General features: G+C 43.5%; 1 protein-coding gene across 6 annotated transcripts in view; it reads right to left on the bottom strand.

Moving 5' to 3' along the window:
- Positions 1–25974, bottom strand: part of TEAD3 (TEA domain transcription factor 3) — an 89318-nt gene extending 63344 nt beyond the window's left edge. The window contains exon 1 of one of the 6 annotated variants that reach the window (XM_035124334.2): positions 25682–25974. The gene's annotated coding sequence lies outside the window, so the exon portion shown is untranslated. The remainder of the gene's footprint in view (positions 1–25681) is intronic. The other 5 variants (XM_035124337.2, XM_035124335.2, XM_035124339.2 and 2 more) reach the window with 5 other exon arrangements.
- Positions 25975–27280: the final 1306 nt, after the last annotated feature.

Consider the following 27280-nt stretch of genomic DNA (forward strand, 5'->3'; position numbering starts at 1 on the left):
AGCGCACACGCACAAAATCTTTAGAGATCTAGCATCCTCCTCCAAGGATGCAGGATTCCTAATATCACTATTCAATTTAATTACAAGCCTATTCTACAGAAGCAGCCTATTGCGATGAGAGGCATGCATTGGGTCCCTTCATACGGAACCATATAATCTGGTCCAGACTGGGCCTCCGTATAGGTAATATCCACAACAAACTAACTGGAGTAAGGCAGAAACAAGAGGGATCATACTCTTAATAATATTGCTAGAGTTTTCCCCATTCAGACAGCAGATATAGATACTGTATGCTTGTTAGGATCAAGCCACATATTGCCTTGAGCTTCACATAATTTTTCACTTGCTTTTTCTGTTGAAAAGCAGAATTTAGAAGTTGCAATCAGAAGGGGGACAGGTGGGGCAAGGGGGTATTTAACTCTTCCCCTGCTGGCCACTTTACCTCTCAAATCTGCACCATCAAGGTCCCCATATCTTTCCCTATGTGCAGAAAAGCAGCTTATGAAGACAATGCTTGGTTTATAGCTCCACAGAACTCTGTCTAACATGTAATATGGCCTCTTGGGTATTACACAAGTTTTAATCTCCTTATAGTCAATTGGTAAACTTCAGTGGATTTTGTTAGGGCAGGGCAACCACCATTTACAAACAACACAAACTATTTAGCTTGAAGTGGTAAACCTAGTCTCCCCTTGACACTCACCATTTTATGTAATCCTAAAGTGGTGCAAAACCACAATCCTTCCCAGCCTTTTGTTGCTGCTGTTGCTGTTACAAACCATTCTCCCTCACCAAACACACACTTAAAAACCCTAAACTGGCAACTGCAGCCTATACATAGTTATTTGGAAGTCTGTCCAATTGATAGCAATGAGACTTCCATTTATTTATGAAACGTAATGTGTATATACCGCTTAATTTTAATAAAACCTCAAAGCAATTTACAAAAACAAAACAGCAACATTACCAATAAAAGATAGATAAAAACAGATATTTAAAAACCTTCAACAGCTAATTAAAAAAAACAAACTGAAAACAGAGCAGCACATTAGTAACACTTCTAGAATAAGGTTTCCTCAACCAAAATGTTTTAAGCAGCTGCTGTGCTAGAAGGAATACAGCAAAGGCTCCTGCCCGATGTTAATAGACAGGGGGTTCCAAAGTGCAGGTGCCACATTAAAAGACAGATTTCCTACAACTGAGGAACAAGTATTATGGGGTGGCTGTAACAAGCCAGTTCTGCAGATTGAAACAGTGGAGTGCGCCCATATGGGGTAAGGTGATCTTGCAGGTAAACTGGTCTCAAGCCGTTAAGGGCTTTATTATACTAGGAACAATTTGGCCTGGCAGCAAATTGGCATCCAGTACAGATCTCTGAGCAGAGGTGTAATATGTTGGCAGGGTCTCACTCCTATCAGTAGTAGTGCTACAGCACCCTGCACTCGCTGCGGGAATCCAAATCCAGCGCAAGTGAAGCCCCACATGGAGCGCACTGTGGTTATCCATCTTAGAAGTTGCCAGGGCTACCGATGACAAGTGCTGTGGTTAACCTAAGCCCCATTCAGCCAAGTGTGATTTTAGTTATGAGTAAACACGCAAGAGGATCAGAATGTAAGTCAAGTTTGTTCTACATATATATGCAAAGCAAAGCTATAGACGTGCCATGGTTTAGACTTGCAGGGAGCACAGGCAGATCCATGGATGTTCCGGTTTCTAAGCAGGGTTTGCTACAGAGCTGGTGTTACCGTGTTTCCCACATTATAAGACACCGTCTTATGTTTATTTCACTCAAGAAAATAAGCCTATGGCTTATTTTCGGGGGGTGTCTTTTTTATTGTTACTATAAGTACGGTACCTCCTTACTGGGTCCTGCTGGCTCAGGGCTCGGGACGCGCAGCAAGCCGCCTCCTGCTGCTGCCAGATCCCGGAGGCGGCCTACTGGGTCTGGTTGGCCTGCATGGCCTGAAGCTGAGCGGCGGCAGGAGGTCCGCGGGTCCTTCCCTGCCACCAGGGCGCCGGCGGAAGCGCTGCTGGTCCCTTCCGTGCCGCCGGAACGTCGTGGGCTGCATGGCCCGAAGCTGAGTGGCGGCGGGAGGTCCGCGGGTCCTTCCGCACCGCCGGGATGACGGATGGCAGTGGGAGCACTGCTGGCCCCTTCAGCCGGATGAAGGAAGCGGCCTGCCGGGTCGGTGCCCAGCAGCGCTGCGCGGAGCACCAGATCGAGTCAGTGCCCAGCAGCCCCGAGCTGGATTGAGGAGGCGGTGCTCCGTGCAGCGCTGCTGGGCGCTGACTCTGCAGGCCGCTTACTCGATCTGCTGCTCCGCGCGGCGCTGCTGGGCACCGACCCGGCAGGCCGCTTCCTTGATCCGGCGGAAGGGGCCAGCAGTGCTCTCGCCGCCCGTCACCCCGGTGGCGCGAAAGGACCTGCGGACCTCCCACCACTGCTCAGCTTTGGGCCATGCAGCCCACGACACTCCATCGGCACGGAAGGAGCCAGCAGCGCTCTCGCCGGCGTCCGGCGCCCCTGCGGCGCGGAAGGACCTGCGGGCCTCCCGCCGCCGCTCAGCTTTGGGCCATGCAGCCCACGACACTCCGTCGGCACGGAAGGAGCCAGCAGCGCTCTCGCCGGCGTCCGTCGCCCCTGCGGCGCGGAAGGACCTGCGGGCCTCCCGCCGCCGCTCAGCTTTGGGCCATGCAGCCCACGACACTCCGTCGGCGCAGAAGGAGCCAGCAGCGCTCTCGCCGGCGTCCGTCGCCCCGGCGGCGCGGAAGGACCCGCGGGCCTCCCGCCGCCGCTCAGCCTCAGGACATGGAAACTGGCAGGGATGGGGGATGGGGGAGCGCTTTCCCTCCTCCGCATCCCTCCGTGTAACTCTACCCTGCCAGGCGAGCGCTTGCGCTCTAAAGGAACGCAACAAGGTATGGCTTATTTTCAGGGGGTGTCTTAGATTTCACAACTGCTTAAAAATCCTGCCCTGGCTTACTTTATGACTACGTATTAAAAAGGGGGAAACACGGTACTGTTTATGTACAGGTGGGGACCAACTGACATCGTTTTAGACCCAGAAGAGGGCAGAACAGGGACGTAATGGGGGTGGGGGTGGGCTTATGCATGCTCCGTTGACATTGGGGGGGTGCATGTGTGAAAGCAACCCCCATGCAAATAGAAGGTTGCCTGTATTGATATCTGGCCTTTTAGGGTGAATTCCTCACAGAGAGACTTAAAGAAATTAATAAACATTAGATATCAAACAAAAAAAGTTCTAACAAAACCAGCAGTTTAATGAAAAACACAAGAACTAAAAACATGAAACAATGTTTTAAAGCCACCAAAGTGTGGTATTATATACATACCTCCTATGGGAGTAAATTTCAATTATATGGGACCAACATTGCAATATACCCACCCGTTGTTGTGTTTTTTTTAACCCATCCATTAAAAATGTTTCAAAAATTAAACTTCAATACATTTAAAAGAAGCTATTATGCTTGCCAGGGAGCCAAGCTCCCCCTTTTAAAAAGAGGTGGCAACGCTTCTCCTAAGAGTGATGATCCTTAACTGAAAATCCTCTGTGGACAGCTGGTGCATACTGCCAAAGTTACGCTGGAGGTGGGTGGGAATTAATCACGAAATTAATTCAGAATGAATACCAGCTCTCTGTTTCTGGCACAGCAATCACATCCATGGATTAAAACTGCTACTCCAGCTTTCTAAAGTTTGCCTTTCACACTTCATTCTGTTATTTTGTTACAGGAAGATGCTCAAAACTGCTGCATTGTTAAGACTGAATAATTTCACCTAAACTGTCCTCTCAGCCACCAATCTAAATGAGAATTCACCACAATCCTTTGGAAGAGGGAGAAAGTTCAGCTTTTAACCATTTATTAACTACCCTCATCTAAATGAAAGGGTGTTTACAACATGTTAAAGTCTTTTAAAGCTAACCTTAGATTTGTCCCATAATGCACCACATCGGCACCCTCACAACGGTCAACAAACTCAGAGTAGAGCCTATGAAGACCCTTAAATCAGTTTATGACTCATGTTCAAGGAGATCAACTGAAGGGCAATCCTAACTAAGAGGCCAGCCCTGTTGAATTCAATGGGGGCGTGCTTCCAGGTAAGTGGGGTTAAGATTGCAGCCTTAATTAGGCTAATTTCCCCTTTGTACACAGCAACACTTTAGAGGCAGGTTTTGCAGGCTCCCATCCAAGCTTCATGACCAGGCCTGAGGGTACCAAAATCAGGCAGAACACTGAGCCAATGGATCTTCATAAGCCCATTCTGGATGAAGGGTAGAGAAACTGGCACAAACTAGTAAATTCCTATAGAATAGGAAAGCTAATGGCAAGCCCCACTTGAAAAGACACCTTTCTCCAACCACACAGTCTCAGCAAAATGAGGTTGTTTATCTATGGATTGCCTGAAATTTCCCATGTCACATGTTCTGCGAATGCTTTTCACAGAACCTCAGCTATGTCATAATTAATTCAGATGTGCAGATGCATAACATGTAATGCATATTTCATATGCAATAAATCATCCTTGTGTGTCCTGGGCAAATGCAGAAGTTCTATCCAGCACCTTTCATATCAAACACTTCACTGCAACTAAATGGTAATGCACGTGAAGCTTGATGTATCTCCTTGACATGGGAAGGAAATTCATAAAAAGGTCACATACTCTTTCGCAATACAAACTCAGTTCAGACACTAAACAGACTGACTTAAACAGCTATCTGTATATTTCTGCAATGTTAAGCTTATGCTTCTAAAGGGGGGCGGCAATTGGAACATTCTTTAGATGTTCATAGCATATCCTTTTCAGATGCTCCTGAAATTACCAATACTATAGCCTGTCCAAAATCTATAAGAAGCCACTGGGTGAAGCTATGAGGAAACATGGAGTTAGATGCCATCAAGTGGATGTCAGTTGCCCCCATCTCTTCAGTGATACCTAGAATCTGGCAATAGTGGGGTGTCAGGTATGGGTGAAGTAACTGAGGCTGAATAACTGAAAACTCTAATGGCCTAAGGAGATTGGAATGGACTTCATTGATGGGTACAGACTCTCTTTGGTAAAGGACAGTTAAGTCCAGTCGCAGATGAATCTGGGGTTGCGGTGCTCATCTCACTTTACTTGCAGAGGGAGCCAGCATTTGTCCGCAGGCAGTTTTTCCGGGTCATGTGACCAGCATGACTAAGTCGCTTCTGGCAACTTCTGGGTATTCGAACCACCGACCTTCTGATCGGCAAGCCCTAGGCTCAGTGGTTTAGACCACAGCGCCACCCGCGTCCCACAGACTCTCTTTACTCACCCCTAACTTTAGGTAGTTTATGAAAAAGTTAACAAGCATCAGTCCTAAAACAGTTCCTTTCGTGGTAAAAAGTGTCCATTTATTCCTACTTTTTTTCTTGTTCTTTAATCAACTGATCCAGAGAACCTGGTCTCTTATCCCAGGACAGCAACATTTAATCTGAGCACCACTTAGAATCAAGACCAAGGTTGTCTCTCCCCTGATCGGTTCCTTTATCAGCAATTCTAGAGTGCAATCAATTAGGGTAATTTTACTTTTTTTTGCTGTGACTTGTACACACATTTACTCGAAACAAAATTAATAAATTCATTCCAGTAGCACCTTAGAGACCAACTAAGTTTGTCATTGGTATGAGCTTTCGTGTGCATGCACACTTCTTCAGATACATTTACTCATTCTACAGCAGCGTAAACAAAGTCACCCAGGATGATAACACTATCTCCTTTGGATGCTTCACTGATTTGAGATCACCCCAAGCCTTTTGGTCTTTGCGTGTGTGATAACACAGTGCTAAATTACTTTTGGGTCTGATTCTGCCACCCACAGTGATTCTGTGAAGGAGTTTGCCCCTTTTGAGATTTCTAGTTTATTTGACTCTTATGCCTTTCCTGCTTCTGGGAGGTGGGGAGAAGTGGTTAGATGAGCTGGCACGCAAAACACCGCCCATCCTCCACTAACTGGAAGTCATTCTCTGCCTGTGAACTCTGAGCATCTTCTCTGGAAGTTAGTGACTATTGTGAACAGCTGGATCTAATTTAGGAGGAGATGGGAGGAGACAGTCATCAAGCAACAATAACATATCTCAAAGCTCTTCACAAACTTATAGAATTCACAGCACTTCCCAAATAAGAGTGCTGCTGTGGATTTACGAAACAAACTGAAGTATAGAGAACTAACAAACAGTATCTGGATTATATCATACAGATTAAGGCTGCAATCCCATTTCCATGTATGTGAGAAAACCTCACTGGACTCAAGTGTGCCTTAGCACTGAAGCAGAGAAATACAAGGTAAGAAACGGCCTTGAAAAATAAAATTGGTTTATTTCAGCTTCTCTTAACCCCCTCCTACTTCCAAGTAAGTTCAACTAGAACAAATCACCCAGTTCAAAACAGGATGCCCACACAAGATAAAAATGTGCTAGTCAACATTCAGAGGATCTATTCATGCTAATTGTGTCATGTTAGTGCAAGAGCAGTTCTGCCAGATCAGACCAAAGGCATCCTTTTCTCACAATGGTCAACCAGAGCCCACAAGAAGGACCCGAGTGCTACAGCACATGCCCCACTTGTGATTTCCAGTGGAGGCAGAACACAGCCATCATGGCTAGAAACCACAATTTTGTATAGCCTTATTCTCCAAGAATTTGTCTAATCCTCTTTTAAAGCCACCCAAGTTTGTACCACCTAGGGCTGCCATAAGTCCGGGTTTTCAAAAAAAAGAAGAAAAAAAGTCCAGGATTTGGGCCAAAAAAGGCATCCAGACGGATTTTTGCTGAATCAGCAAAATGTCCATGAAAACCCATATGTATGGCAAGTAGGGCTCTCTTTCTTAAAAAAAAAAAAAAAATGCCTGCTGAAAAGCTCAACAACTTTGACCAAAAAGACACAAAACAGAACTCTAGTGCCACCACTATATCTTTTGGGCAGGGTGGATAAAAATCAATGATTTTTTAAAAAAAAATCAAAAAATCGGATTTTTTTGATTTAAATCGGATTTTTTTGATTTAAATCGATTTTTTTGATTTAAATTGGATTTTTTTTAAATAAAATGCTTTTTGAGGAAAACATATTACCATCCAAAGGTTATTCCATCATGAAATAAAGATTAGTTTTTTTAATTATGTAGTATAAGGTTGTACTGTATATGTTTAATTTTTGGGGTAAATAAATTCCATTAATCCATTCACCTCTTCCAGAGGTTTTTGTAAGATTATTGGGCAGTTTCTCTGCCTACAAGATATTATCACAGGTGCTTGGTTTACTTTTGCAGTTCTCAAAACTGAATTTGACTCAACAGAGATCACATGCCTCTTCTTCACAGCAAAAATGTTATAACATGAACAGAGTTGAGAAAAAGACCTTAATCCTATTGTTCTACAAACCTATGAATACATTAACAACCCCTTCAGTGCTAAGTTTCAAGAAGTTCAGTGAATAGAATAGAAACAATATTTTTCTGATTGTTTGGACAGTATTTAAGTTTTTCATGTGTAGACTGGGCTGACAGTCTAAGTTTCTTAAAATATATATATTTTGTTTTTGTTTAGCCAAATTAGTTAACAAACATGGATGTTTGTTTAAGCAAATAACATTTGCTGAAATGTTATTGTTTCAGTTGAATAAATCTATTTAAATTGTTATTATTAAGGTAATGATTATTTTTCTCCTTCCTAAGTACAACAGTAAAGTTGTCCAAATATGAATGATTAACCTATTAAACTGGGGATAAAAAAACTAATATGAAAAGTTGTTATTCTAAAAATCTTCATCTACTTGCATAATAATGTTATACCAGCAAGAATTAGTCTTTATGATTTAAATCAACTATGATTTAAATCAAGCCTTACTGACTAGTGATTTAAATCGTGATTTAAATCAGTTTGATTTAAATCAAATCCACCCTGCTTTTGGGAGAGAATTTCAGGCTTTAACTACTTTGTGGTACCTCCACATGTCTGTCCTGTATCTTCTAACATTCAGTTTTATTGTCTGGCCCCTGGGTCCTAGGATTATGTGAGAGGGAGAACTTCTCCCTATGCGCTTTATCCATGCACAATCTTGTACACCCCTCTCATGTCCCACCCCCTCTTGCTCTCCTTTCCCCCGAATATCCAAATATCACAATGTTGTAACTTTTCTTTTTGCAGTTTTAAATTTTGATTAACTTTTCACATTTCACATTTCGAATTGTGCATCTTCTATGATACCATACATTCACTCACTTCCCTCCCGCCCCTTCTAGTGATCATTTAACTTATCTACCATTCCTGCATATTTTGATATATCTATCTAATTCTGTTTTCCTATCTTACGTCACTTCAGTATATATTATGTTGTTTGCCAGCGTTTTCAACTGCACACAACTGTTTTCAAAAATTCACGGGATTTCCCCCCCACTCCTCTACAATGTTATAACTTTTCAAGTGGCTGTAGCCCCTTGTTCGTTTTAGTTGTCCTATTCTGAAAGGTGACGAGAACTGTACACAGTATTCCAAGCATGGTCCATTTGTAATCCCTTTTCTAATGAACTCCAATGGGGGAATTCACATTTCTCATAGTTGCCACACATTGGTGCACGTTTCCACTGTCCTATTCCGTATGACCTCCAAACTCTTGCCCCTGTTCAAATTCATTAGTGCTTCTGTGTAACAAAACAAAGTACAACAGAGCAGGAGTAGGGAACCAGTGGCCTTCCTGATGCAGCTGGACTACAACTTCCATCATCTCTGACCATTGGCCAATCTGACTGGAGCTGAAGGAGAGCTGAGAGTTTGACATATGGAGATTTTCCACCCCTAGAATACAGCACAGGCCCCAGTCCCTTGCCTTAATGCCTATGATGGCAGTTAGCTCAGTTGGCTAGAGCATGGTGCTGATAATGCCAAGATTTGATCTCCCCACAAAGCTGCATTGGGGGGGGGGGTCGGACTAGATCAGGGGTCAGCAAACTTTTTTCAGCAGGGGGCCGGACCATTTCCCTCAGACCTTGTGGGGGCTATATTTTGAAGGGGGAAAAATGAACGAATTCTTATGCCCCACAAATAACCCAGAGATGCATTTTAAATAAAAGGACACATTCTACTCATGTAAAAACATGCTGATTCCCGGACCATCTGTGGGCCGGATTTCAAAGGTGATTTGGCCGGATCCAGCCCCCGGGCCTTAGTTTGCCTACCATGCACTAGATGACCCTTAGGGTCCCTTCCCACTCTACAATTATATGTGATCTCATCTCCAAGAACTACCAAAGAATAGCAACGCTATCTAAGGGGGAAAGAAGAAGAAGAGAAATGGGTGCACTTTTTCCTTAAGAGTTAAGAATTGATTGACTGAGTTTCTGTATTTGTGCTTGCTCTTTAAAATGTTCAAACAATTAATGACACTTGTGTAACAGAAGCTGTTCCACGGGCGTAGCCAGCGGGGGGCAGGGGAGCAGCTACCCCCCATCAAGTAAATAAATAAAAATACAGTGAAACCTCGGTTGTCGAATGTAATCTGTTCCGGAAGCCCATTTGGCTTCCAAAATGTTCAACAACTGAGGTGTGGCTTCTGATTGGTTGCAGGAGCTTCCTGCACTCAAGCAGAAGCCGCGTCAGACATCTGGCTTCTGAAAAATATTCGAAAACTGGAGCATTTACTTCCATGTTTTCGCCATTCAGGAGCCAAAACATTCCAAAACAAAGATGTTTGGGATCCGAGGTTTGACTGTACAACTAACTGACCAATTTCATTGCACATAACTCGATTCTGCCCCCCCCCCAAGCCTGCCCCCACAACTAAATCCTGGCTATGCCCATGAGCAGCTCTGCACCAAGACTGAACTATTTTGGCCCTGAAACTGTATATATTCAATCAGAGTTTTTACTGACAAGTGCCCATATTCAGCAAAATAAACTGATTATATACAAAACTTTTCTATACCAGAACAAAAACAAAAACCACCCACTGCTTACATTTCAAGACTACTTTGTAGCCAAATAAAGAAATATGAGATGCAGCAAAATATAGACATTAAACAAAGAATGGTTTTAATATAGACATTAAACAAAGAGGTGCCGGACCTCACAATGAACGCTTCCCTTGTTCTCTTATAATAGCAATGGCACCCCACCTGCAAGGTGCTCGAACTGAGTTCTGCTGGGGGGGGAACTCTGGTTTTAAGCACAGAAAGACTCAGGTGAAGAGTGGGTCAGACGATCAGAAACCTAAAACACACAATCAAATATCACTTAAGCCAGTTGGCCGTGCATATGTGTTATTCTACATCTATACAGCCAATGGTATACTCATCAAATAACTACTGTACTGTAAGGCAACAAAAGTAATTTACTGCAGGTATAATTGACTACTTAGAGGACATTTTTATGTTTTGTAACTGAGAAAAGTATGGTATATGTGTTTGACTCCTGAAAACATGCTCAAACACATATACCCCAGACTGAAAACTCTAGGTCGGACTGAGATCCTCAATATCTACAATGTGATCAATAAAAATGTTAACCCTGTGCCAAGCTATTGAGAAGCAGCCGCACTAAAACAGTTTAGGGAATGTATCTAAAGAAGAACCAGTTTATGAAAAAGCAGCTTATTAGAGCTAAGTGACCGGGTGGGTGTGTGGCAAAATTACAAATAAATTGCCCAAGGGTTCAGTAGAACTCAGACACGGAACATATAAAACTGAATTGTGACTTTTCATTAACCTACTACCACAAAACTTGGACTTGCTACCAAAGAAAGACCTGGATGTTAGCCAGGAATCATTTCCATCTGTTAAATGAGGACTATTTCATATATCACAATATTCCTACAAATGTAACTGTGTAGGGCAACCAGAGTTTATCATGGCATGTGCAGCGTGACACAAAAATACGGTATACGCATGCCATTAAAATAAAATCCCAGAATAATATTATCATGGTGTTAAAAAACACAATAGGTAAAGATGCTCTGAAAGAAACTTCAGGGGTAATTCTAGAATGTATGCACAGTAATCAAATCAGGACACCTTACTAAAAACTTAAAATTGTTCGTGTTACAGTAGTCCATAAATTGGCTCCTCTGATATGGCACCTTATATTAGGCACATAAGCACATTTACAGCACAGAGACAAATTCTTAGCTTGGCCTCTTCCACTCAGCTGCAAACTACATAGGCATGGGAACCAGCTGAAGCCAATGGATCAAAAGATGCAGCAGATTGTCAAACCTGTTTATACATTGAACTGATTTTACGAACCATTAGTCTCTGCACTGGGTGATTGGAAGACTGAAAAATTAAATAAGTAGGCAAACGTTAACCCATGAGCATATCTTGATGGAGAACTGATTAAACACAACTATTGGGGGAAGGGTGCCCAGGTGATTGGACTACAACTCCTCCCATTTCCATGCTGGGAGTTGGAGTCCAACAATATGTAAAAGTGCACAAGTTCTCCACTAAGAGGTGTGGTCAGAAAGCCAGCTTTCCCTGATTTCTTTTGAGACCATGGCTACTTCTCACTAGAGTAGTAAAACCAATAGCTTGAGAAAACAGTGAAATTCAGCACTGCGTTTTTGGAGCAATTTGGCTGCATTGCACTCACACCACCTCCGAAAACCAGAAGCTAAAGCTTCTTTCAAACTCAGACCTTCAAATTCAAATTCAATTTTTGTTGAAGACCTTAACAATGTGTCCTGCATCAAGAAGGAATACAGAAACTATCTAGCGTTGATGCCCCTGTATTGTAGAGAATGAGGCCTGATTCATGGGAGGGGTGTGTGTGTCCAAGACTGTGAGAGGCGGTTTACAACAACCTTGCAATGAAGTGCAGCCCCTTCACCCACGTATTTGATGGTGGTGGTGGTAGAGATTGAGGGCAATTGATGAACGGCACTTACATGATGTAGTTCCAAGTACAGTGGTACCTCTACTTAACAAATAACTCTACTTACGAATGTTTCTACTTACGAATGGATCTCCGTCCGCCATCTTGGATGCGGTTTAGATAGGATTTTTTCTACTTACGAATTTTTTCTCCCAATGCATTCCTATGGGATTTGACTTACAAATTTTTCGACTTACAAATGTGCGTTCGGAACGCATTAAATTTGTAAGTAGAGGTACCACTGTATCAATATTGTGGACTGGTTGGAGGAGAGAACAAACATAGTGGCTTATGACAATCCTGCAATGTAGACCACTGGTAATATCCCCAAGCTGAAGAAGAAGAAGAGGAAGAGGAAGAGGAGGAGGAGGAGGAGGAGGAGGAGGAGGAGGAGGAGGAGGAGGAGTTTGGATTTGATATCCCGCTTTATCACTACCCAAAGGAGTCTCAAAGCGGCTAACATTCTCCTTTCCCATCCTCCCCCACAACAAACACTCTGTGAGGTGGGTGGGGCTGAGAGACTTCAAAGAAGTGTGACTAGCCCAAGGTCACCCAGCAGCTGCATGTGGAGGAGCGGTTCACCAGATTACGAGTCTACCACTCTTAACCGCTATACTACACTGGCTCTCAAGATTGCTGGGAGACTTACAACTATCCTGCATGATGTTTTTAGATAAGGGATGGGATTGATAGCTGTTAATTTCACAAAGAAAGATCAAATGGATGACGATCATCCAGATTTCTACCGTAATTATTGCACGGTACATGCAAGTTACCACAATGCATACAAACAGAAGAACACCTGCATAAGATACACAATAAACTTCACTTGATATCTAAATGTGTCTAAATCAGCACACCTTCATGTTCAAACAGCACAGCAGACACTGTCCTGTACAAAATATACCTTGGGGCAGTAACAGTAAATTTAATCAAATTGCCACCTCTACCACCTCCTCAGCCTTTCCCCAACCTAAAGTCAGCACTCAACTGAATGGACACTCTGCTTCATTCACTTGCATTCAGACACATTGTGCTTTTCCACTCTTGCAGTGTAAAATGGAGAAATTGCAAATTAAATCTGAATGCCAGAGGAGATACGTTACTCTAGTGTCACTTTCTATAGCTTATGGCAGGAGTGTGGAACCAATGTCAAACAAAGAGTAATGTCCCCTCCTGGCCAGCCTTCCAAGAGCTGCATGCCAAAGGTGGGTGGGTCCAAAATAAAAGGTGTTATGGGAAATGTGGACAGGATCAGAGCTGGGAATGGGCAGGGTCACACATACCCTCACCACTTCACATACCCAGCACCCACCATTTACAGTCATACCTTGGATCTCGAACGGCTTAGTAGCCAAACAAATCGGATCCCAAACACCGCAAACCCGGAAGTAGGTGTTCCGGTGTGCTAATGTTTTTCGGAAGCCGAACTTCCGACGCGGCTTCCGATTGAGTGCAGGAAGCTCCTGCAGCCAATCAGAAGCCACGCCTTGGTTTTTGAATGGTTCTGGGACTAGAGATGTGAAGGCCTGGAAAAAAACTGAGAAAATTCGGGGGAAAACAGGTTTTTTTCCGTTTTTCCCCTGAAGCCTTTGTTGTTTCGTTTTTTCAAAAATTGGGAAATTAAATTTTTTTAAAAATACAGTGGAGAGGAAATATGAATAATTGTTACTTCTGGATTTTTAAAAATTGTTTTGTGGAGTTATTTTTTTGTTCCACATAAACTACTAAACAGTTCAGGAGATTGTTGCTCCATTTGTTACAAATACAAATAAATATTATTTTAAAAGTAAATTCTGTTTGTAATAATTGTTTGGATACACTATATTTTTAATATACTAGTTGTGATAATTTTATGCCCTTTAAAATTGTCCATAGTTATATTTTATGTTTCTAAAGTAACAGAATGACTTTCAATCTGGAAAAGAAAAAAGAAGTGCTAATGTAGCATTTTTTTCACTTTTTCTGAAAATTTCCGTTTTTTTCCGAGCTTCCAAATTTCCAAATTCAGACGTACTCCCAGAACAGATTATGTTCAAGAACCAAGGTACCACTGTATGCTCATATGCACAAACGAATATACTCTACATACACATTCACTCTCACACGCAAATTTTAGGGGCTGACCATTTCCTGTCGTGTTATATCAGGACATAAAGAGCACTGTTAATTGATGGGTGACTGGAAATCTTTGAAGATATTAAGAGATGCTACATGGCAGAGCAATCCAAACTGAGCCGGACAGCAGCAGGGCAGGGCAGAACAGCGTCACCACTGCCGAATCCACGGCCCCAGTACTCATGGCAGCTGCGGCAGGTGGGGGGGAGGGGGCAGGCAAGGCCTGCTTTATAGACTTTGTAGCAATCACACCCAGGTTAATCCCAAAACTGTCAAGTGACAACAGTGGACTCTGGGGATCCTGGGCTGAGTCAACCCCTCCCTACCTCGAGAATGCCCCAATTTAGGATTTTCTGTGGGCTACTGCCAATGGGAAGCTCCCAGGTGGAATGGGAAACTGCTCGTAGGCACCTCGCTCCTCAGGCAGAGGCCAGTGGAGCTGTTTTGGGCTGGGTGGAAGGAGACTGTTTGTTTAGCAATGGGATGGAAGAGGCTAAACTAGGATGGGCTCCTCCTCTATTTCCACTGCAGATTGTCCAGTCCTAAATATCAGAATTCTAATGAGAACCAAGCCTGTTTTAACACCTCTCTCCCTGCTTCTCCTAGGTAGTGTCCTCTGCAATGAGGCAGCAAGCCTCAGAAGTCCTCGGGGATGTCACTGCAGCTGACATCCACAAGTCCTATGGCAGAAACAAAAGAGAGCAAGTAACTCCTTTAGAAGGTGATGTGTCAAGTGCTGAGGTTTTTTTTTTTAAAAAAACAACAACCAGAAGGTGCATTTCCAAAGCATATGCAGCCCAGTCGCTCTGCATCAAGCAGAAACACACACCCCATTTATATTATATCCTCATTTCATATGAGGATCAGTTCATCCAAACTGATGGCACAAGCTTGAGATGCCTCACACACACACCCCAAACACATACACCACAAGTGTGAGGCACCCAGAAATACTTTTGTATAATCTATCAAATTGATAGAAATTATGAATTTACTATTCTACAGTTAATAAAACATATTAACTTTTTATTATGGAAAAAGCAGTTACACCACGACATCATGCCTCACCCAATAGTTGTAAGAATGTGAATAAAACTTATTATAGGCTTTGAAGAAAAGTAATCCTGGGAGTAGCAAAAGGTTTTCATAAGCTTGAAGGTGGAATGCAAGTACAGAATTCACCACATGGAAAAGGTAGGCATTAATATTTCCCATGTACCAGTATCATATTTCCCCTATATGCCCTCTATTCAATAAAAGATTTGGGGGAAGGAGGCTGAAAAATGAAGTGATGACACATGCTGACAATACCCATTTTTTATTTTAAAAAACAAACATTAATGCTTTGCAGCTGCCTTATGTCTTTATTGAAAGACCTCTCAACACTAGCGGTCAGAATTAGGAAGCAACCCAGGAAGCTGCCTTACACCAGATCAGACCCACTGATCCATCTAGCTCAGTGTTGTGCGTAGTGATTAGCAGTAGATCACCCGGGTTTCAGGCAGAAGTCTAACCCAGACATCCCTGAAGATGCCGGAGAATCAAATCAAATAGATGCTGGAGGCTTGCTGAGGAGGGATTAAAAGCCATTATGGCAGGCATCCCCAAACTTCAGCCCTCCAGATGTTTTGGACTACAATTCCCATCTTCCCCGACCACTGGTCCTGTTAGCTAGGGATCATGGGAGTTGTAGGCCAAAACATCTGGAGGGCCGCAGTTTGGGGATGCCTGCATTATGGGCTCTGTCCCTCCTGCAGCAGGAGCCCACTTCCATGTGGGTGCTCCATGAGTACTCCTCTTAGGTTTCTGTGCTGGTCACAGAGGGATGAAGTGCTCCATCCATCTTCCACCCACCCATGCTCACGTGCATGTCTGCAGCTCTTTGTCACCTATGGCTACCAGGCAGGTGTTTAAATACACCACTGGAAACATGTGAGGGTTGGTATCAAAACTTGTTTTTTTTTTCTTGAAGGGGGTAAAATTTATGGAAATAGCAACTGGGTCCCTTGAGTTTGGGGAAATATTTTCAACCTCAGAAAGTTTGACAACCTCAGAGAGATTGACAGCAAGGAATGTATTGCAATATCATAATTTTTAAAATTACATTAAAATTAGTCTCCTAGTGTTGGATGATAGTTGTGCTACATGACATTCACTTCATTTAAAGCATTGCAATGATTAATATCAAAGAGATTTAAAATTTTAAAAATGTGCAACACCATATGGTAAAATCCATATAAGCAAGTTTAAAATAAAATGTTCCTTCCACCGCTCTACCACAGGTGGCAAAATGGTTACCACCAATGGTTGCATTCAGACACAAAAAGAAGCTTTGCCTCAAGTTCTCACATTCCCTCCTCTTTTCTGTTTCACATTAACAGCAGTTTAATGTCTTGTCTGAACCCTGCACTGCTGTGAGGGTTAACTATGAGTAGTAAAAAGAAGCCAGCTACATAAGTTATTATAGTTAAGATAACCACCGTTTTTGCAGGTTTAGACAATGCAGGAAGCTGCAGTTAATCTAAAACAGAAATGAAAGCTTTCAAACTCCTCTTTGGGGCCACAATGGAGGGAGGTGCATGAGCCCTGGGGAAGGCTCGTTCTCACAACACTAAATTATGGTTTGTGTTATATCCAAACTAGTCCATTGTCTAGAGCCGACTTGCCCAACTTGGTGCCCTCCAAACACCCTTGGTTGTTTTGGGCTTCAACTTCCCTTACCAAGGTTAATGGTAAGGGTTAATGGGAGTTGTATGCCAGAACATCTGGAAGATACTAGGGGAAGACGGGGAAGACTGATCTATCCACAGGCAAACATAAACACTGCCTAGTATGTTCCTGCCTGGCATTAATATCTTACAAGCAATATCACACAACTAGAGAAATCTTTATCAACGGATTTAACCTGCTTAACTTTGCGTAAGAACACAATAGCCCTGTTTTTAGATTACATGCACATGTTGCAACATGTGTCATATGGGTCATACCTCCTGAAAACATTTGCTATATCTATACAGTGGTGCCTCGCTTAACGAATGCCCTGCTTAACGAAATTTCCGCTTAATGAAAGGATTTTTCGAGCGGAGGTTACCTCGCTAGACGAATGTGCTTTACGAAAAATTCGTCTAGCGAATCGCGGTTTCCCATAGGAATGCATTGAAATTCAATTAATGCGTTCCTATGGGCAAAAGAAATTTCAATGCATTCCTATGGGATTCGCTAGACGAATTTTTCGCTATAAGAAAAGACCCGTGGAACGAATTAATTTCGTCTAGCGAGGCACCACTGTATCTAAAATTACTTGCTGCCCAAGTAATTTAAGACACCTTCTGAATCAATTAAATTATTTTAACTGATTAACCCATAAATCAACTAAGTGTTTCAGCCTTTGTTGTTATTGGAGTTTTTCTATTATTATTATTATTATTATTATTTAACATTTGTAAGTGTTTTAATCATGTTCTAGCATATTTCGGCAGAGACCTAATGTTATAATGACGTGTGTCACATACAAGCAGTGTTTGTGGACCAATGTGGCAGTAAGTAGATATGTATTCTGGAGATCTGGATTAAACACAGGACCCTAGTAGAGCATCCTGTTCATGTCACCCAAAGGGGGAAAATCTAAATAAGTTAGCACTGACATCACCTAGCTGAACTTCACCAATGACTTGTATGGGGGTGGATTTAGATTACTGCCAGGTGTTCGTGAAAATCCTAGTCTTAATTCAATGCTTTTTTTAAAAAAAGAGAGGAGTCAAAAAACCACTTCAAATATTTTTGCCTTAATTATTTTCACTGGAGAGTGCTGGGGTTCCACAGAGTTCAACTTGTCCTCCCATAATGTTTAACATCTACGCAAAACTACTGGGAGCGGTCACCAGGAGATCTTGTCTGAAGCGTCACCCGTACACTGCTGATACCCAGCTTTATCTCTATTTCTCATCAGACAGGTGTGGCTGTGGTTGTCCAGAACTAGTGCTTAAGCATGGTAATGGACTGAATGAAAGTCAACTCGATCCAGACAAGATGGAAGTATTGTTGGCTGGTGGTTCATCCACCCAGGTGGATGGTGTTCTAGATGGAGTTGCACTCTCCCTAAAGGATCAGGCTGAGTGTCTGTAGGTACTTATTAATCCAACATTGCCATTAGAGGCTCCAGTGATCTCTGCAGTTTCAGTTTATATCCAACTGTGACCATACCTGGAGGGAGATCACTTGGCCAAAATTACCCATCCTCTTGTAACCCCGTTCATAAGTTATTGCAACACAATGCTGTCTTTAAAAATGCAGTTCGTCCAGAACATGGCCACAAGATCATTAACAGGAACCGGACTGCCTTGACTATATTACACTGGTCCCCAGTCAGCTTCTGAGTCCAATTTAAAGTGTTGGCTTTTACCTTCAAAGCCCCCCAAACCTTGGGACCAGGCTAACTGTAATATCATCACCTCCCATATGCATCAACCAAAACTTCAAAAGCTCTACTCCAGGTGCCAAAGGCAAATGAAGTGAGACCTGCAATCACCAGAGAGGGGGCCTTTTTTCCATCCAGATGGGTGAGGTATAAATAATAAAAGGTTCATCTAATTACAGAATCTTCCCAGGATAGCTTTTCAGCACCATATCTGTGGTCTTTTCACCACCAGTTGTAGGCCTTTATGTTCACCCGGACCTTTTAAGTAACGTCGGTAATCTGGATCTAATTTTTTTAACCCATTTCTAATCGGAGGATGGGGGTGGTGACTTCTGTTCTGTTGTATTTATGTAGTTTCTGCCCTTTAACGGTTTCATGTTTTCCTTTGTATTAAAGTGGTTTTTTACTTAATCATTTGATGTTGTGTAGAACTTTGTCTTACTGGATAGCATACAAATGTCATAAGGAAGATGGCCTTCTCAGCAGTAGCGCCCTCCTTGTGGAACACCCTCCTTTCAGATGTCAAGGAGATAAAGAACTACACAACATTTAGAAGACATCTGAAGGCAGCCCTGTATTGGGAAGTTTTTAACATTTGATGTTTTATTACATTTTTTTATATGCTCTAAGCATATGGTTGGGGAAACCCAGCCAAATGGGCTGGGTATAAATAATAAATTATTATTATCATTATTATTATTATTAGTAGTAGTAGTGGTAGTAGTAGTAGTAGTAGTAACAAGCAAGCAAACAAGCAAACAAAAAAACCTATAAATTTTGGTTGAAGAGGCTGGGATCTCCAGATAGCAACAACAGTAATTTATTTTCCTTCATACTACAGTATTGTACATCCCTGCACAAAATACCCTGGAATAATGGTTAAGCTCTCTTGTTTGATTTCTGTCTGCCACAGAACTGCTCAACATTTATTCGTAACATTTATTCTGTTGCCCAGTGTTACACCATTAGGAGGCAGTATCATCAACCCATCGCATTTCACAGGACTTACTTCTGAGTAAATGTGCAAAGCTCAAACTGCTAGATATTTCACCATGTATATCTAATTTCTCTCATCGTACAGTGCCCCTCATTTGATAGCACAAGGCTGTATAAGATTGTGCATCATACTGCAGACATAGGGAACCTCTGGTGCACATGCCAAATTAAGCCTGGCAGGGGTTATTTTGTTGTTTTGCTCTTAATATTGTTTATTGTTGTGGTTCTCAGCTGTCTTGGGAGCATTTTCTTTTTTTTTAACTTAAGGGCAACATGGCTTGCCATGGGTAACAAGGTGAGTGTTAAATTATAAGGCTGACCATCTTGAGTGCATGCAGGAAGCCACAGTGGAAACAAAATGCTGGACTGTAAAGGCCTCTGGGCTGATGCAGAAGGGCTCTTCTAACGCCCCCCCCCCCAAAAAATCCTTACAGTTACACCATGGTCTATTATTGCAGAAGGTAGAGGACATGTGTGAGAGCTTTCAATCATTTTGAGTGCATTTGACAGGGAAAAGAGTCAAATGTCTTTGTCCCCACTCAACACAGTTAGAAAACTGGAGTGCTCACAGCACCACAGGCCATAGCTCAGTGGAGGCCCCAAGGCATCTCCAGGTAAGGCTGGCAGACAACCCCCCCCCCAATTTGAAATCCTGGAGAGCTGCTACCAATCAGTGCAGACCAGGCAATAAGAATGTCCAGGCTACGGGCCATTCAAGAGGTTGATAGTTGAACTGTCCCACTCACTAGTCGAAGCTGGCTCAAAAAAGTTCCCCGTCCTTGGTGCATTCTCAAGCATAAACTGAATTCTTCCAAATGTACTCACCTGCGTCTAATGATGGTGTTTCTAGAGAAAAGATAACTATTCAGACTGTAGATTAAATGGCCTTACTTGCCTAAGGTTAGCCACTTTTCAAAACACATTATTTTATTGGAATTATTCAATGAAAAATGTATAATACAATTTATTTATTTTTTGCATAATACACATCATACATGCCAGTCAATTACAGGAAAAGGTTGCACACTTTTTCACTGGTTCTGGCTCTCGTATAATATGGCTTGTAGACATGAGCAAGCAATGTGTTTATCTCCATGCTATGAAAAGTGTCACCTGTTAATGTCTGAAATCAATCTGACATAAGAAGAACTCTGCTGGATCTGACCAAAGGCCCATCTAGACTAGCATCCTGGTTTCACAGTGAACAATCAGATGTCTGTGGGAGATCCGCAAGCAGAATATGAGGGCAATCTTTTGTTTAATTTTGATCAGGCATCCCCAAACTTTGTCCCTCCAGATGTTTTCGACTACAATTTCCATCTTCCCCGACCACTGGTCCTGTTAGCTAGGGATCATGGGAGTTGTAGGCCAAAACATCTGGAGGGCCACAGTTTGGGGATGCCTGATTTTGATTGAAGCCTGCCCTTACACTTTGCCTATATAGCAGATAAATACTAGTTTTTTTCTAGTCCATTGGTACCCATAAACCTGCCTCCGATATCTAGGCCTATCACTGTTCAGAACCCCTGATTAAGGTTCAGTGAATTCAGCATTTCTTCTGCTCGAAGGTAACAGAGATACACATGGAATTAGATTATATGAAGGATGCACCTAAAATATGGAATATACATTTGGTAAATCTATGCTGGGGCCAGGGGGAGCCATAATGGCCCCAAATCTCAAGCTAGTGGTATGATTAAAGAAAATACATTCTGGTCTTACATATTTTTGTTGCAAACCACACTGATTTTTTTAATGAAATAGTGGTCTATAAATATATTTATAAACAAACAAACATCTGCAGGGTCACAAGTCCGTAAACCCCTGCCATAAAGGAACACCAAGTATTTCATATAGACTTTGAAGAACAAATCTGCACATGGCCTTTTATGACCTATGAAAGAACCTAGTAACCAGCACTCTACGAATCACGTCCAATTCATTATGCATCCCACTCAAGCGTTTGCTCATGAAGCAAACCAGATAACAGCAAGAGGGGAAAGCTCTCGTCTGACATGTCTACATTCTCAAACACAGCAAAAGTACAGTGGAACCTCGGTTTATGAACACCTCGGTTTATGAATTTTCGGTTTATGAACGCCGTGGACCCATCTGGAACGGATTAATTCACTTTCCATTACTTTTAATGGGAAAGTTCGCTTCAGTTTATGAACGCTTCAGTTTATGAACAGACTTCCGGAACCAATTACACCCATGTTTCAGTTTATGAACGCTTCAGTTTAAGTACTTCGCGGACCCGTCTGGAACGGATTAATCCACTTTCCATTACTTTCAATGGGAAAGTTCGCTTCAGTTTATGAACGGTTACTCCGCGGACCGTCTGGAACGGATTAATCCACTTTCCATTACTTTCAATGGGAAAGTTCGCTTCAGTTTATGAACGCTTCAGTTTATGAACAGACTTCCGGAACCAATTGCGTTCATAAACCGAGGTACCACTGTAGAGGAGAAGACTCCAGATCCTTGGCACATAGTCTCTGCTCTCTACAGAAAGTGCAATTAGGGATGGCCGGTTACTGTCAATAGGACTGGTGGTTTCTATAAGACAAACACAGGTCCCACAAGGAAACTGGACCAAGAGCTGTCAAACTTGTTTCACAAAATGTATCAGATTGTGGCAACTGTCGTTACTTCTAGCTCAGTTTGAAGTCAGACTCCTAGGCAAAAATCACACGTTCCCTGGCAGTTTAAAATGGTTGTGCATAGACTATTATGGTCTTACATTTGGGGATGCTTAAGACCAAAACTCTACATCTGCCTGAAAGTAGGTTTAGCATGAGCATGTAGGCTGCCAAAGAAACCAGTTGCTTTGCTCCTCCTCTGATGATGATGCACTGTGTAAACTAAGTCATGATTTGGCTTAGCACATTGTCTGAATGGGGACTCATGATTTGTCTCACTGTAGACAAACCACAAGCTGTAACTAAGATTTGTACTTTGGTTTACAGCTTGTTGCTCTTCTGCAGGAGAGAGACAATAAGTATTCTACCTTTGGAAATATTTAAGCTACCGGTAGCAGCTGTTTGACTCCCTTTCTGTAACTGGAATATTAATAAAGTGGAAATAAGTTTTAAATGGTGTAGCAGGCATGTAAAGTACCAAATACCAACTATCACCTATCAAAACATACAGCAACTTGTCTACAGTAGCATTTTAATGTGTTTTAACTTTCAAGTTTAAGCAATACTTTTAATCATGTGTTAAGTAATGTAAAAACTTTCTAACTGAAGCTATACATCTTATAATATGAAAGCCAATATGCCTGCAAAATTAAAATAGTGTAATGAAATTATGGTTCCACATACAAGAATTTCACAGCTTGAAAAGTTTGTTTTCTTACCAAAAGGTAGGAAATTTGTGCTTAAGTTTAGTAAGATTTACAGTCACTTCTTCAGGTTCGAAATTGGATTTGAAGCTTGCTAATGTGGGAAGTCAGTGGATTTCAGATCCCCGCGACACATAGTTTCAATACCCGTGTTAACCCTCCATAAAGAGAACATTTCTGGAGACAGAGACTCACAGGCATGCATATCATTATGAAGCCTCCAACTGACCTTTTATGACTAGACCTTCAGCCTTTATAAATAAAGTATGAAAAAGCTATAAATGACCCAATAATCACCATCTTGCCTTGCATGTTAATATACAGACACTTCTAAGGTTGAAGAGCAGGGTTACAAAGGCAGCACACAGGAGTTGTTGGTGCTAAATATAATTACTTTGAAACAAAAGGGAGGGAACTTCAAACTTGTTCTTCAAACTTAGGAGGTTTGGGGTGGGTGATATCCACTGTAGTAAAAACTCAGAATAGCTCTTTTCTGCTTCTATAATACAAATACATAATAATAAACCATAATATTTCTAGAACAACACACCAGCCTAATGGCTTTCTGGAAATGAAATGTATCACTCTGAGTTTACTAGTAAACATTTGGAGGATATCTGCTAGAACTGTAATTGCAATTATTAAGCACTCACTCAAATCAATATACAGTATTACAGTATAATCCTAAATACATTTATTCAGAAGAAATTCCTGTTGTTTTCAGTGGGGCTTACTCCCAGATAAGCGTGAGTACTGTTTGAGTTCCCCCCTACAAGAAATTTGCACTGATTTATGAGGAAATTGGGGCACATGCACTTGACTGTATGTCTTGCTCACAATCACCATGGGAAAGTTGAAACCTTGCCCACAACCCCTTGCCTCAGTTTTCCAGGACAGGTAAGCGCCTACCCTCAAAGCAAGCAAAAGCCCTATTATCTTTATGTTTCATCATGGCAAAAACTTCACAGCTTAAACAGCTTAAAAGACAATGGTGGAACAATCTCTCCAAAGCAGCATGTCTATATTTGGGAGGTTATATTTCATGCAGTAGCATACAGTGCAACCCAGGTGCTGTTTTCGAGATATCTATTCCCTTGAACGGTGTAAGCTCTTGCATGTCTAGGCCTGCAGGATCAACCATACATCCAGCCCTGCAGAGCCATGACCAAACAGCAACCTGCCTGCAAGGCCTCACCATCAGAAAGTGGCCCAGAGTACAAAGTGCCTCCCTCCTAGGAGTCCCATATACAAGAGCTCCTCAATAATGCTTTGCCTTATTCGCAAGAGGCTACGTATATGACCTAGAAGAAACTCTCCAGTTTCCCTCATTAATGTTCCCTTGCACATCTACAAAGAACAGGCAAGGGGCAGCCTCCGAAACATTGCAGCCATTGAGAAAACTATTAAATGGAAGGGAGAAAGGGCCTGACACCGTCCGGCTGCCCTGGTGCAACAACCAAAATACCATGGATTATGACAGACAATAGGAAACCCTCAAGAGACCTCTCTTTTTAGTTCTTTGCCCTCTGATCTCACAGCTTCCCTATTTCTTTGTTAAACCATTAACACTGTAGGTCAGCTGCCCAGAACTAATCAGTCAGAACTGGATCCCCTGTTATGACTGATATAGTGTGAATATTTAACACACTGGTCAATCCCATCCCATCTTGGGTTTTCAATACCCGGTAGTAACACAGTTATCATATTCTCTCCCTTCCCTGCTCCCCAGTTAAATTGCTCGCCCTTCTCCCCACCCTCCCCTTCTCTCTTTCTTTTTCTCACACATCAGTACTATAAACTTCCAAATGTAACTTTCCACAATACAACATAAATCTACACATACAACAAATCTACAAAAGCATTTGTTTTTACACACGTGACCAACGAGTGAGAAACACAGCATTACGCACATAACACACACAAAGGTAATTAATTGAGGAAATGTGTTTGTGCAATCCATGAGTTGTCAACACAGTGGCCCTATGGCCTAGGTTCAAGCTGGCGATAGATACAGGCACACTGGGGAACAAATCCTGCTTTAAAAGACTTCCTCTTGGATGTTAATAAATAATATGAATATTATAAGATTTTTAAAAACTCACAACATCCGTAAGAGCAACACTGTGATGCCAGAGAGACCAGAAAGATTATATAACCTATTTTTATACAGAGATATATGCTCCATTCTAGTTCTCAATATACAGTCTGGATCACACACACACACACGAAAGCCCTTTTGGCAGGCGGACAGGCTCTGATTACAACCAACTGGGACGGACAAAGCATAACTATATATAAGGAGGAAATTAATCCAGCTCTGTTACAGGCCACGGACTTCAAAACTTGAAACGGAGCAGGAACCATGACTCGACGTCAGGCATCTCTGAGTGTACCCCCAAAAAGGACAGTGTAGGATTTGGTGTTTTTCTTTTTTCTTTTAAGGGTTTGGAGCTCCCAGCAAAGCTCGCCGAGAGGAGGGAAACTTGCCCCCAAGGAAAGAGTAGCTGCCCAAGACAGGCTCCATAGACATAAACTGGTAGATACAATGTTTTTTACCAGAGGAAAACCGCAACAAGGCATGGCTGAAACCCGGGTGTGCGGGGGGAGGGAAGAGAATGGGCTTCCTCCCCCCTTCAACATTTCTCTTCCTAGCGTGACCAATTCCATGGGCGGGAGAGGGGGGGGTCGCGGTTTGGGTCTGGGGGTGGATAAATATGGGAAGGGGCAGGGGGCGGGGAAACTCCGCCGTACGGTCCCCGTCCCCCCACCAGTCCGGGACATCTGTGTGGAGAGGGGGGGGGGAGGCGCAATAAAGACGAATCCTCTCCTTCCTCTCCCGGAGAGTTTCCAAGGCCGGGATGGGAGCGCTCGCCTGCCCGCCCGCTCGCTTGCTTACTTACTCCGTGCTCCGTCCGGGGAAGGGTGGGTGGTGGTCCCGCCGGTGCAGCTGCTTGAGGCTTTGGGTCGGTTGGGTGAGGGGGGAAGAAGGTGACAGGGAAGCAGGAAAAGGGGGGAGGCGCGGCTGGCTAGCTAGCTGGCTGGCTGAGGAATCCGCCGCGCACCGAAAGGAGCTCTAGCCGGGCGCCGAGCAAGAGCGACGGGAAAGTTTGTGCGAAGGAGGGAGGAGCAGAAACTTGGAAAGGGAGAGAAAGAAGGGAGGGAGGGAAGGAAGGAGAGCAGGAGCCGCCAGCCCCCGCCCTTCTCGCCGATGGACAGCCTCCTCCTCCCGCGACCAACTCTGGGGGAGGAGACCTCAGGAAGAGGGTCGTCCCCCCACATCGCGCCTTCTCTTTCTCGTGGGGGGGGGGGAGTTTTTCTGCCGGAGGCAGGACGGGAGGGAGGTTGGGAGGAAACTGGATGCGTTTACTGGAAAAGGCTGGATCATTAGGGCCAACCACCTTCTTCTAATAAAGAGTGTTTGGGGTGGGGTATCTGTTTGCAAGGGGGAATCATGTCCGGTGCGTACATAAGGCGGAGTGGGCTTCGTGGTCAAATGTTGAACGGGGGCCCAAAGAGTTATCTTTCTTCCCTGAGGGAGTAATGCATGGCTTGTGAGACACAGCGTTTGACTTCAGATGCGAAGTTCCAGGTTCAAATCCCCCCTTCACTAGGAAGTTCAGCGTGTGACCCTTCGGACTGACACTTAAACAGCCTTAGTAGGCTGTTGGGATGCGGGGGGGCGGGGGGGAGTGGAGAGAGCGAGGTACAGTATACACACTCAGGACCGAATTTCTTGGAGGGAGGCTCGGCTCTAAAATGTACTTTTTAAAAAAACGGGAGAGATCCAGGCCTACTTTTGAATGTAGCAACAGGCGCATTTGCGCAGCACTCCAAGGCGAGTTTGCTTTTCTTGTTATCATGCATGGGATTTGGAGGCTGCAGGTTCGGAGAACTTAGCTTCTTTCTTTCTTTCTTTTTACTCTTGCGTGAGAGGAAGTCGTGGGATGAATGGTTTCTTTGGGGTAACTAACAACAAACTTTCCAGAAGGGATGAGCTGAAGTTGTGGGGGCGCCTGTCTGCCCCCTTGGCCCCTCTCCGAGGCGCAGCCCAGAGGAACGCCTAAGCGCGGAGGTCGTCCTGGGCAGGCAGAACCTGTCTGCGAACAGGTTGGACGGGTGGCGACCGCCTCGTCTCTCCTTCAGCCCCGGGCAAGGAGGGGCAGGGAGAGCGCAGGGGGGCTAAGCGACCCGCCCGCCTGCGTCGGGGGCGGGCGGAGGCGGAGGCCAGGCTGCATTGGGAGTTGCCTTCCGCTGGAGGAGGCGCGTTGCCTCCGACCAGCAGTCCCTCCTGCCCTGAAATCTCAGCCTCAGCGCTCGGCTGCTGACGTCACGGGCGGAGGAGCGGCCTTCTCGCTTCCCCAGCCGGCCATCGCGGCTCGTCTGCCGAGCCTCCCGCTGCAGCGACTCCTAGGGGTCACGGGGTGCAAAGGACGCCGCTCCCTCGGAACCGCTCGATTGCAAACCGACCAAGCCGCAGTCGGCAATAGAGGAAGTCGGTC

The sequence above is a fragment of the Zootoca vivipara genome, chromosome 7 (assembly GCF_963506605.1).
Source record: "Zootoca vivipara chromosome 7, rZooViv1.1, whole genome shotgun sequence".
NCBI lineage: Eukaryota > Metazoa > Chordata > Lepidosauria > Squamata > Lacertidae > Zootoca > Zootoca vivipara.